General features: G+C 37.7%; 1 pseudogene; it reads left to right on the top strand.

Annotated features, from left to right (window-relative positions):
• The first annotated feature begins 8364 nt into the window (after positions 1–8364).
• Positions 8365–11034, top strand: LOC111383408 (annotated as a pseudogene).
• The last annotated feature ends 6 nt before the right edge of the window (positions 11035–11040 follow it).

Below are 11040 nucleotides of genomic sequence, written 5' to 3' on the forward strand. Positions count from 1 at the left end.
ATTCTTTTTAGCTGGAAGAGCCTAATGATTTCGGAATGAGAGTCACACGACATGTTGAATATTATAACTCATATTGATGAAGTACGAAGTAAATATTTTGGGCCTATCGCATTTTATTTTATATAAACATTTGATTTTGTTGCATTTTTTTGAAATAACTCATAATCAGTTTTGGTGATAGATTTGACATCTAGTCAGTATCTATCATCGGCGAATGTCACGTTTCGGGTTCACTAGGATAATTCGGGACGGGTCGTGTCATTATGTGGTTTAATGATATGATCCAGGAGTTGAGCTCGACGAAGGCGAGTGCGAGAAGAGACCCGTTGATAGTCGATGGCGGATCAATGATGCGATCAAGGGCAAAGAAAGTGAAACAAGCGATGGGATTGCTCGTTCAAGAAACCATTGATGGAACTATGTTCAGGACTCAAAATGGAGCAACTTTCATGTTCGGGTCGAAAGACGAATCGACTTGGATTAATGTATTATCAAGCGACGAAGTCGAAGGCTGAAAACAAGCCTATGCGACCGCACAAGCAAAAACACCATGCGACCGCATGGAGGCATACCGAAACTCAAGACTGAATTTTTTGTTGAACCATGCGACCGCATGGAAATACACTATGCGGTCGCATAGGCCATTTTTCGGCGAATTTTCTAATTTTGGCAATTTTTCATATGTTGTTAGTTTTTGATTCTTTTCCCTATCTTGGAGATTATGCTCGACTTTTGCACGAATTTTACCTAGTTTTTAGGTTTAGTATAAATAGGAGTTTTCATTCAATTGTTAAAATTTTTTGACAATATTGATATTGAATTAAAGCGAGGCATATTGTCTTCTCTTCGTCATTCTTCATTGAACAATTTCGAACTTATCAAGTGTTAACTTGTGGCGTTTAAACAACCGGATTTAATTCTTGGATTGCATGATCAATTGGTCTTTCAAGTGTCATTCTTGTTGGGTTTTTTGGTTCGACTTTCTTTTGGGTTAATCCTAAACTCTTGGATTAATTTGGTTTTCTTGGGTTCGTCAATCTTGTTATGGATTTTGTAGTCAACGTTGCTACAGGGTTCGCATCAGTTGGTATCAGAGTTTTGGCTCCAAATTTATTAAATGTTATATCTTTTCTTTATTTGTTTGAGTCGTTAGTTGTTCTTTCTTAGTTCTTCTTAGTTCTTTTTTTTATTTCGTTGTTTTGTTGAGTTGTTGGTAGTTTACTCATCTTCTTTCATCAAGGAGTAAAAAAAAAAGTACAAAAAAAAGGAGAAAAAATTTGATATTATTATTGTTTGATTTTGTTTTTTTCTACCAACAACAATTCCTACATTGTGTTTGATTTTGGGATATTCAATTGGGTTTGATTATTTCAATCTTCTATTGAGTCTATTCACATATTCTTGTCAAAACATTCATCTATTCCATTTATTCAATTAATATTCAGTTTGTTTGAATTCCCGGTAAAACAATTGATTTAGTTCACTTGGTTCTTTGAAGTGCTTGGAGGGAGACTTTGAGTGGTAAAATGTCAAGTGATGAGTTTAATAGAGGGAAAAAGCCATAGTAAGTGTTTTTCGAGTAAAATCTTTGTGAGGCATAAAAAAATTGTGTGATATGATGTCGGAAAGAGAAGGTTCCAACTCAAGCCGAAACGGTAATGAAAATAATGCTTCGGAGGACATGATACGAAAGTTTGAACGGATACTTGGTGATGTTAGAGAGAAGGTGGATAGGCATGGGAAATGGATGGTGCAAATAGGTACTACAATTGCTAATCTTAGCCGGGAACAAGTGGAGATGTCTAATATTAGGGGGCCGGGTAAGCATGAATATAGGAGAGGAAGGCGAGATGAGTATCGTAGTGATGAGGATGATTTTGATGAAAATTACTTTGATATGGGTTGAGCGAGGCATATGGGCGATAGGATAGAAAGACAGGATAGAAATAACTTGGAAAATGAAGTAGATGGAAATTTGAGGAGTATTAAAATGACTATTCCGCAATTTAAGGGGAGAAGCGATCCGGAAGCATATTTAGAGTGGGAAAGGAAGGTTGAGATGATTTTTGAGTGCTATAATTATTCGGAGGAGAAAAATGTAAAATTGGCGGTGCTTGAATTTGTGAATTACGCGATATCTTGGTGGGATCAAGTACTTACATCACGGCGTAGGGGTCGGGAAAGACCAATTAACACTTGGGATGAATTGAAGGTGTTGATGAGGAGGAGGTTTGTTCCGAGTCACTATTATAGGGAAATCCATCAAAAATTGCAAGGTTTGTACCAAGGATCGAAAGGTGTAGAGGATTATCACAAGGAGATGGAAATTTTTATGATTCGGGCTAATGTGGAGGAAGATCGGGAAGCTACCATGGCACGATTCTTGAATGAGTTAAATTGGGATATTGTAAACATTATAGAGTTGCAAGACTATGTGGAAATCGAGGACATGTTACATGTGGCAATGAAGGCCGAGAGGCAATTGAAGAGGAAGGGGACGTCTAGGCAACCGTTAGGTACTTCGACTCCTAATCCAACATGGAAATCGAAGTGGGATAACAACAACAAAAATGGGGCTGCACCTAGAGGTAAAAATGATTGGCAAAAGGGTAAGGGTGAAAACGCTAGCAAACTAATATCAAAATTGGAGGCACAACCGTCGTGCAACTGGGACATCAAATGTTTTAGTTGTTTGAAAACGGGGCATATTGCTTCTCAATGCCCAAACAAACGGGCGATGGTGTTGCGAGATAATGGAGAGATTGTGAGCGATAATAATGGCGAGTTTGATGACATGCCAGCGTTGGAGGATGTTAGTGAAGAAGAAAAAGTTGAAGGGCCGGTTGGGGATCTACTAGTCACAAGACGAGCTCTCACTACTCACGTCAAAGCGGATGACTTGGAGTTGCAACAGGAGAACATTTTCCACACTCGATGACACGTCAACAATATGGTATGTAGTGTTATAATTGATGATGGTAGTTGCACTAATGTAGCTAACGTATCTCTTGTAGAAAAATTGGGTTTAACATTGTTGAGACACCCGAGACCTTATAAATTGCAATGGTTGAATGAGAGTGGCGAGGTGAGGGTGAATCGAAGGGTGTTACTTAATTTATCAATTAGGAGTTATAAGGAAGAGTTAGTGTGTGATGTGGTGCCAATGCAAGTGGGACATATTTTATTGGGGCAACCATGGCAATACGATAGGAAGGCTATACATGATGAGTACAAAAATTGATAGAGTTTCATTAAGGATGGAAGGACCATTACTCTTGTGCCATTAACACCGGTGCAAGTTTATGAGGACCAATTAAAATTGAGAAATGAGGAAGAGAGGAGAGCAAAAGAGTTAGAAAAAATGAGAGCAAATAGTGAGTTGGAGAAAAAGATAGAAAATGTTGGGATAGCCATTGGAGAGAAAAGAGAGAGCAATCACAAGAGAGAAAAGAAAGAGAGTGCCTCGAGAGAAGAGAGAAAACACGAGCGATTTCTTTGCAAAAGAGAGTGATTTGAGAAGGGCGGTAGTTGAGAGAAAAGAGATGATCTTGTTCGTTTATAAGGAATCACTCCTCAATTTTGAGGAAACTAACCCACCCCTCCTTAGTTTGGCTAAGTCTTTATTGCAAGAATTCGACGATGTATTTCCGGAGGATGCACCTAGTGGATTGCCGCCTATTCGAGGCATTGAACATCAAATTGACATCATACCCGGAGCTATCATTCCAAATTGACCGGCTAATCGAAGTAATCCCGAGAAGACTAAAGAGCTTCAAAGGCAAGTGGAGGAGTTAATGAGCAAAGGATACGTGAGGGAAAGCATGAGTCCTTGTGCAGTACCAGTTTTGCTTGTGCCAAAAAGGATGGAACATGGCGAATGTGCGTGGATTGTAGGCTATCAACAACATAACGGTAAAGTATCGTCACCCTATACCTAGGTTAGATGACATGCTTGATGAATTACATAGTACTTGTATATTTTCTAAAATTGGTTTAAAAAGCGGGTATCATCAAATTCGTATGCGAGAGGGTGATGAATGGAAAATGACTTTTAAAATTAAATATGATTTATATGAATGGTTGGTTATGCCGTTTGGACTCACAAATGCTCCTAACACTTTTATGCGTTTAGTGAATCATGTTTTACGTGCTTTTATAAGAAAATTTGTTTTGGTTTATTTTGACAACATCTTAATCTATAGCAAAGACATAGGAGAGTATTTGGAACATTTAAAGTGTGTGTTAATTATTTTAAGGAAAGAACAACTCTATACTAATTTTAAGAAATGCACGTTTTCTATTAATAAAGTTATTTTTCTTAGTTTTGTGGTCAGTGCTAATGGGGTAGAAGTAGACGATAAAAAGATAAAAGCTATTAGAGATTGGCCGACACGTAAAAGCATAACAGAAGTTAGGAGTTTTTATGGTTTGGCTAGTTTTTATAGGCGTTTTGTAAAAGATTTTAGCACTATCACTGCACCACTCACGGAAGTAGTTAAAAAGAGTGTAGGTTTTCATTGGAGTGATGAGCAGGAACTTGCATTTAATACTATTAAAGGCATATTATGTGAAGCACATGTTTTGGCATTACTTAACTTTGATAAAACATTCGAGATTGAGTGTGATGCATCAGAAATAGGGATTGGAGCAGTTTTAATGTAGGATCGGAGACCTATTGCATACTTTAGCGAGAAATTGAGTGGAGTTACTTTAAATTATCCTATATATGACAAAGAACTTTATGCACTTGTTCGAACTTTGGAGACTTGGCAACATTATTTATGGTCGAAGGAGTTCGTAATATACACCAATCATGAGTCACTAAAGCACTTGCGGAAATAAGGTAAATTGAACAAGAGGCATGCACGGTGGATGGAATTCATTGAGACCTTTCTATACGTCATTCGGTATAAACATGGTAAGGAAAATGTGGTGCCGGATGCGTTGTTGTGAAGGTACGTATTGCTAACTACTCTTGATTCTAAGTTACTTGGGTTTGAACATATTAAGGAATTGTATGAAAAGAATGTTGAATTTTCGGATATTTATTTGTCATACATAAAAGGGGCGGTTGATAGGTTCTTCAGGCATGAGGGGTATTTATTTCGGGAAAATAAGTTATGTGTTCCTAATTGTTCTATTCGGGAATTGTTAGTAAGGGAGGCACATAGTGGTGGATTGATGGGACACTTTAGGGTTCAAAAGACTTTAGATGTATTGAAGGAGCATTTTTATTGGTCTAAGATGAAAAGCGATGTTGAGGGAATTTGTAATCGATACATAGGTTGTAAAAAGGCTAAATCTAAGGTTTTACCACAAGGTTTGTACACACATTTACCTACACCTAGTGAGCCTTGGGTTGATATCTCGATGGATTTTGTTTTGAATTTACCTAGGACTAAGAGAGGTCGAGATTCTATTTTTGTGGTTGTAGATAGTTTCAACAAAATGGCACATTTTATACCATATCACAAAACTGACGATGCCACGAACATTACTAACTTATTCTTTAAAGAGATTGTGCGTTTACATGGGGTTCCTAGAAGCATTGTGTCGGATCGGGATGTCAAATTTTTGAGTCACTTTTGGAGAGTTTTGTGGGGTAAGTTAGGCACTAAGTTACTATTTTCCACAACTTGTCACCCACAAACGGATGGGCAAACTGAGGCAGTGAATAAGACTATGACACAACTGTTACGCATAGTAATCAATAAAAATCTGAAGAGTTGGGAGGAGTGTCTACAATTTGTTGAATTTGCATACAATCGAGCTGTTCACTCTACTACGTCATATTCTCCATTTGAAATTGTATATGGTTTTAATCCACTAACTCCTTTGGATTTAATTCATTTACCTGTGAATGAACGTGGTAGTTTAGATGGCAAAAAAAAGGCGGAATTGGTTAAGTTACTTCATAAAAAGGTAAAAGCGCAAATGGAGAACAAAAATAAGTTGGTTACGTCGTAGGCAAACAAAGGTAGGAAGCGCGTGGCATTCAAGCTAGGAGATTGGTTTGGGTTCACCTTAGGAAGGAGCAGTTTCCGGAGCAAAGGAAGTCCAAATTGCAACCGAGGGGCGATAGTCCATTTCAAGTTATTGAAAAGATAAATGATAATGCATACAAGTTGGACCTTTTAGGTGAGTATAATGTTTCGGCTACTTTTAATGTATCTGATCTTTCTTTGTTTGATGCAGGTTCAGATTTGAGAACGAATCCTTTTGAAAAGGGAGGGGATATGATCCAGAAGTCGAGCCCGACGAAGGCGAGTGCGAGTGCGAGTGCGAGTGCTAGACGAGACCCGTTGATAGTCGATGGCGGACCAATGACGCGATCAAGGGTAAAGCAAGTGAAACAAGCGATGAGATTGCTCGTTCAAGAAACCATTGATGGAACTATGTTCGGGACTCAAAATGGAGCAACTTTCATGTTCGGGTTGAAGGCCAAATCAACTTGGATCAATGTGTTATCAAGCGAAAAATCGGAGGCTGAAAACAAGCCTGTGCGACCACACAGGCAAAAACACCAAGCGACCGCATGGAGGCATAACGAAACTCAAGACTGAATTTTTTGTTGAACCATGCGACCGCATCGCATAGGCCATTTTTTTGGCGAATTTTCTAATTTCGGCAATTTTCCATATTTTGTTAGTTTTTGATTCTTTTCCATATCTTGGGGATTATGCTCGAGTTTTGCACGATTTTTACCTAGTTTTTAGGTTTAGTATAAATAGGAGTTTTCTTTCAATTGTTAAAAACTTTTGACATTATTGATATTGAATTAAAGTGAGGCGTATTGTCTTCTCTTCATCGTTCTTCATTGAACAACTTCGAACTTATCAAGTGTTAATTTGTGGCGTTCAAACAACCGGATTTAATTCTTGGATTGCGTGATCAAGGGGTCTTTCAAGCGTCGTTCTTGTTGGGTTTTTTGGTTCGACTTTCTTTTGGGTTAATCCTGAACTATTGGATTAATTTGGCTTTCTTGGGTTCGTCAATCTTGTTGTGAATTTTGTAGTCAACGTTGCTACAGGGTTCACATCATTTAATTTCCACTATGTAGAGTTAAATTCACCAAATGGATAGTAATAAACACCAAATAATTAATCTATCAAGTAAATAATGAGATTAATCTAAGTAATTGAAACAAGTACTCCCCTATCAAACGCTACAAAAGTTGGAAATGGTCTTGATTTTCCAAGTTCCATGGAAAACCTTTGACTATCAAACATAGCCTTAGTGGGAAAAAAGGTAAACAACCTAGAAATTTCTAATATTGAGAAGTATATATAGCATTGTTCAGTAATGATTAAAATCTACTAAAAATATAATTTTAGCCATTATTTTGTGACAATTAAAATCTAGATTTTAATATAAATCAAAGTCAATAATTAATTTTAATTACATATTTTATGAGTCTCATAACTTTTCAACCGCACATTTTATATACTTCTATCAAAATCGACTAAAAATTTAATTTTAATCATTACCAAACAAGCATATTCATGTTGCCTACAAAAAACTATTAAAAATATGTGATGGAAATGAACAGCCAACCCTGCAATTTGTTTTATTATATATATGGTGCTTCCCTTTGTTTTATTATATATATGTAATATTGCAAGTTGGTCATATGTTTGTTTGTATAGTGAATTTGAATAATGAGTAGAACGAATAGGACGGCATTGGATGCAAGTGTGTACTATAGTGGCGGCTTTTAATAATCTTCTTGTCTAATTATTATCAATGCCTTCAGGCTATCCCATGCCTTTTCTTTGTTGATTAGTATTATTACACCCATTTAGAGATTAGAGATTGTTGACTTCGGAATATGGAGACTTATAGGGTGTTCTGTTCAGGTAGACATTTCTAATTTGAAGAAATATAACTTCAACTACCCGTCTTTGTGAAAAAGGACGGGGAAAAATTGTAGTAGCGGTCCTTAATTTTTTCATTTTTTTACAGATTTTACCTTAACTTTTATTTTGTGTCAGTGAAAGTTTCTAACCTTTCGTAAATATGCACCCAAGATCCATATAAATGGAAACCGTCCAAAACACCGTCAGTTTACCATGAAAATTAAGAAATCAACATTCAATAAAACTGTCCAAAAATGTATCAACATCCAATAAAACATTCATGATAGTAGATGATTCAAGGAATTTTCCTGTCAACTAATGGTGTTTTGAACGATTTCCATCAAGATGGATCTCAGGTACATATTTATGAAAGGTTATCGAACTTCGCTGCCACAAAATGAAGGTTGGGGTAAAATCTGCAAAAAAAAAAATTGTTACGGACCGTTGCTGCAATTTTCCAAAAGATTGATTGACTAGTGGATTATCTGATGAGTGAGCATTGCGAAATCCAGTTTCAAGTTTCAACTCTCCACCTAAGAAATTAGTTACTGTTTCTCAGATCTAAAGGGAAATTCAAAGATGGCAGAAATTACAATCGCAAGCGTTATCCGCAAGGTTGTAGATATATCTGCCACCCTGCTTGTCAAGCAAGGCTCTCGATTAAATCAGTTGCAAGAAAACATCAATTGGATTGAAAGAGAATTGAGAAATATTCAATCTTACCTGGAAGATGCAGAGGCCAGGAAATCTGAAAGCCGTGGTGTAGCAAATTTGATAAAGGACATCGAAGACCTTGCTTGCGATGTGGAGGATATTTTGTACACGTTTCTTCCCCAAATAGAATCACGCAGATCAAGCAGCTTAATCAGAAAGGCCGCCGGCACTTTATGTTATGTCCGCACTTGCCGTAGTTTTGCTGTGGAGATTGAGAATATCAAGCAACGAGTTAATGAAATTGATCGCACCCGAAGAACATATGGCATTGAGGATACTAATGGTAGCAGCTTCAACAGGTTTCAGTTGGATCGCAGAGGTGCCTCTCTTCATGTTAATGAACCCATCATCGTCGGTTTTGACAGACAAGTGGAAGAACTAAAGGCAAGGCTGTTAAGCACAAATTTGGAGTGCTGTTTCATCTCGATTGTGGGTATGCCAGGTTTAGGGAAGACCACTCTTGCAAAGAAAATCTTTAACAGTGTAAAAGAGAACTTTGAATGTTCGGCTTTGGTTTGTGTTTCTCAAGAGCCAAGTATCATAGATATTTTGAAAAATGTGGCAAAACAAGTCGGTTTGGAGAAGGAAAAGCAGGAGGAGAACTTGGAGGCCAATTTGTGTGCATTTCTACAGGAAAAAAGGTTTGTGATTTTCTTCGATGATATCTGGCATACTGAATCATGGGATACTTTAAGACTTGGCATACCTACTCATTCTCAGAATGGTAGTAGAATAATTATTACTTCTCGAAATTCAAGTGTTGGAAGGTACGTTGGTACTGAAAGTTCTTTGCATGTGTTAGAACCCTTAGACCCCGAAAATAGTTGGGAACTTTTCACCAAATTGATAGCGTCCTCTTTGAGAAAAGGATTGGAAGACATTGGTAAACAGATAGTAGAAAGATGTGGTGGCATGCCACTAGCCATTGTAGTCACAGTAGGAATGTTGCGGGAGAGAGAGACGAGTGACATTGAATGGAATTGTGTACTTAAGAACATAGGCCAAGATGATCAAGATAAATGCTCGAAAATCTTAGCCTTGAGTTACAAGGATTTACCGACTGCACTAAAACCCTGCTTTCTTTACTTAGCACTTTACCCTGAGGACCATGAAATTCTAGCAACAGAGCTGATACATATGTGGACAGCTGAGAAATTCCTGCAAGGTATAGGCGATCAGGAGCCCGAGGATGTGGGAGAGGAGTATGTCAAGAAACTGGTTGCTAGAAACTTAATTCAAGTTGTTAGTAGAAGATTTGATGGAAGGGTAAGAAGTTGTAGAATCCATGATCTTTTGCACAGCCTTTGCATTAACCTGGCTAAAGAAAACAACTTTTTTCATACTCTTGATCATCTGAATTCGAGTTCTGCTATGAGAGCACGTAGACTTGTCACTCGCCACAAAAGTATTAATGAGTACATTGCTTTAAATCTCAAGACACCTAAACTTCGTGCATTTTTTTTCTCTTCCAACAATTATGAGAAAATCCAGCAGAAACGTCTGAAAAGTTTTCTTTCAGACTTCAGAATATTAGGAGCGCTGAGTCTCGAATTCAGCCGATCAATTTTGTGCCTTCCAAATGAAATTGGAAATCTGAGCCAGTTGACTTGCTTCCGCCTAAAAGTTGGTTATGCCAAAGTGCCTTGCGCTATATGCAAACTTAGAAAGTTGCAGACCTTTAATATTCAAGAATGTGAGTTGTAGACCTTCCTATTTGTATTTGGAAAATAAAAGAGTTGAGACACCTTCTCCTATGTTTGATCCGATTTTCATCATTCAATTGGGGATTTAGGTCTAAAACGGCAAAACTAAATCACCTGTTGGAAGTTTCTTTACCTTATCTCCAAACTCTAGTTGGGATTAAAGGGAAGCAATTGAATCCGATCTGGCTGCGCAAATTCCGAAATTTAAGGAAATTGGAAGTAGAAGATTGTCCACGAGGAATCATTGAGGAACTATCCCATGCAGAGCCGATATCAGCAAAACTCGAGAACCTGAGGCTACCGTCATCAGATTTTGGGCACGATCAAACTGTAAGATTGGATCTATCACGATATCAAAATCTTGTTAGGTTGCGTATAGGTTATTGGATGAAGAAGCTGCCTAATGCCGATGAATTTCCACCTAACCTCATCAAGCTAACAATTGCATATACAAGGCTTGAGGAGGATCCAATGGAAGTACTGAAGAAATTTCCCAAGCTCAAAATCCTGAAACTTGGACCTCGTTCCTACAGAGGCACAAAGATGGACTGTTCAGGAGCGTACAGTTTTCTTCAGCTAGAAATGCTGCAAATTCGATACTTGCGGGAGTTGGAGAAGGTTATAGCTGATGAAGAAGGAATGCCAAAACTCAAACAAGTAATCATCAGCGATTGCGATAGACTTAAAATGATTCCAGAAAAGCTAGAAAATGTGCGGAAATACGAGAAATAGAAAGATCAGCACTCAGCGCTGTGTGTACTCATTAC

This window comes from Olea europaea, unplaced genomic scaffold (assembly GCF_002742605.1).
Source record: "Olea europaea var. sylvestris unplaced genomic scaffold, O_europaea_v1 scaffold2676, whole genome shotgun sequence".
Lineage (NCBI taxonomy): Eukaryota > Viridiplantae > Streptophyta > Magnoliopsida > Lamiales > Oleaceae > Olea > Olea europaea.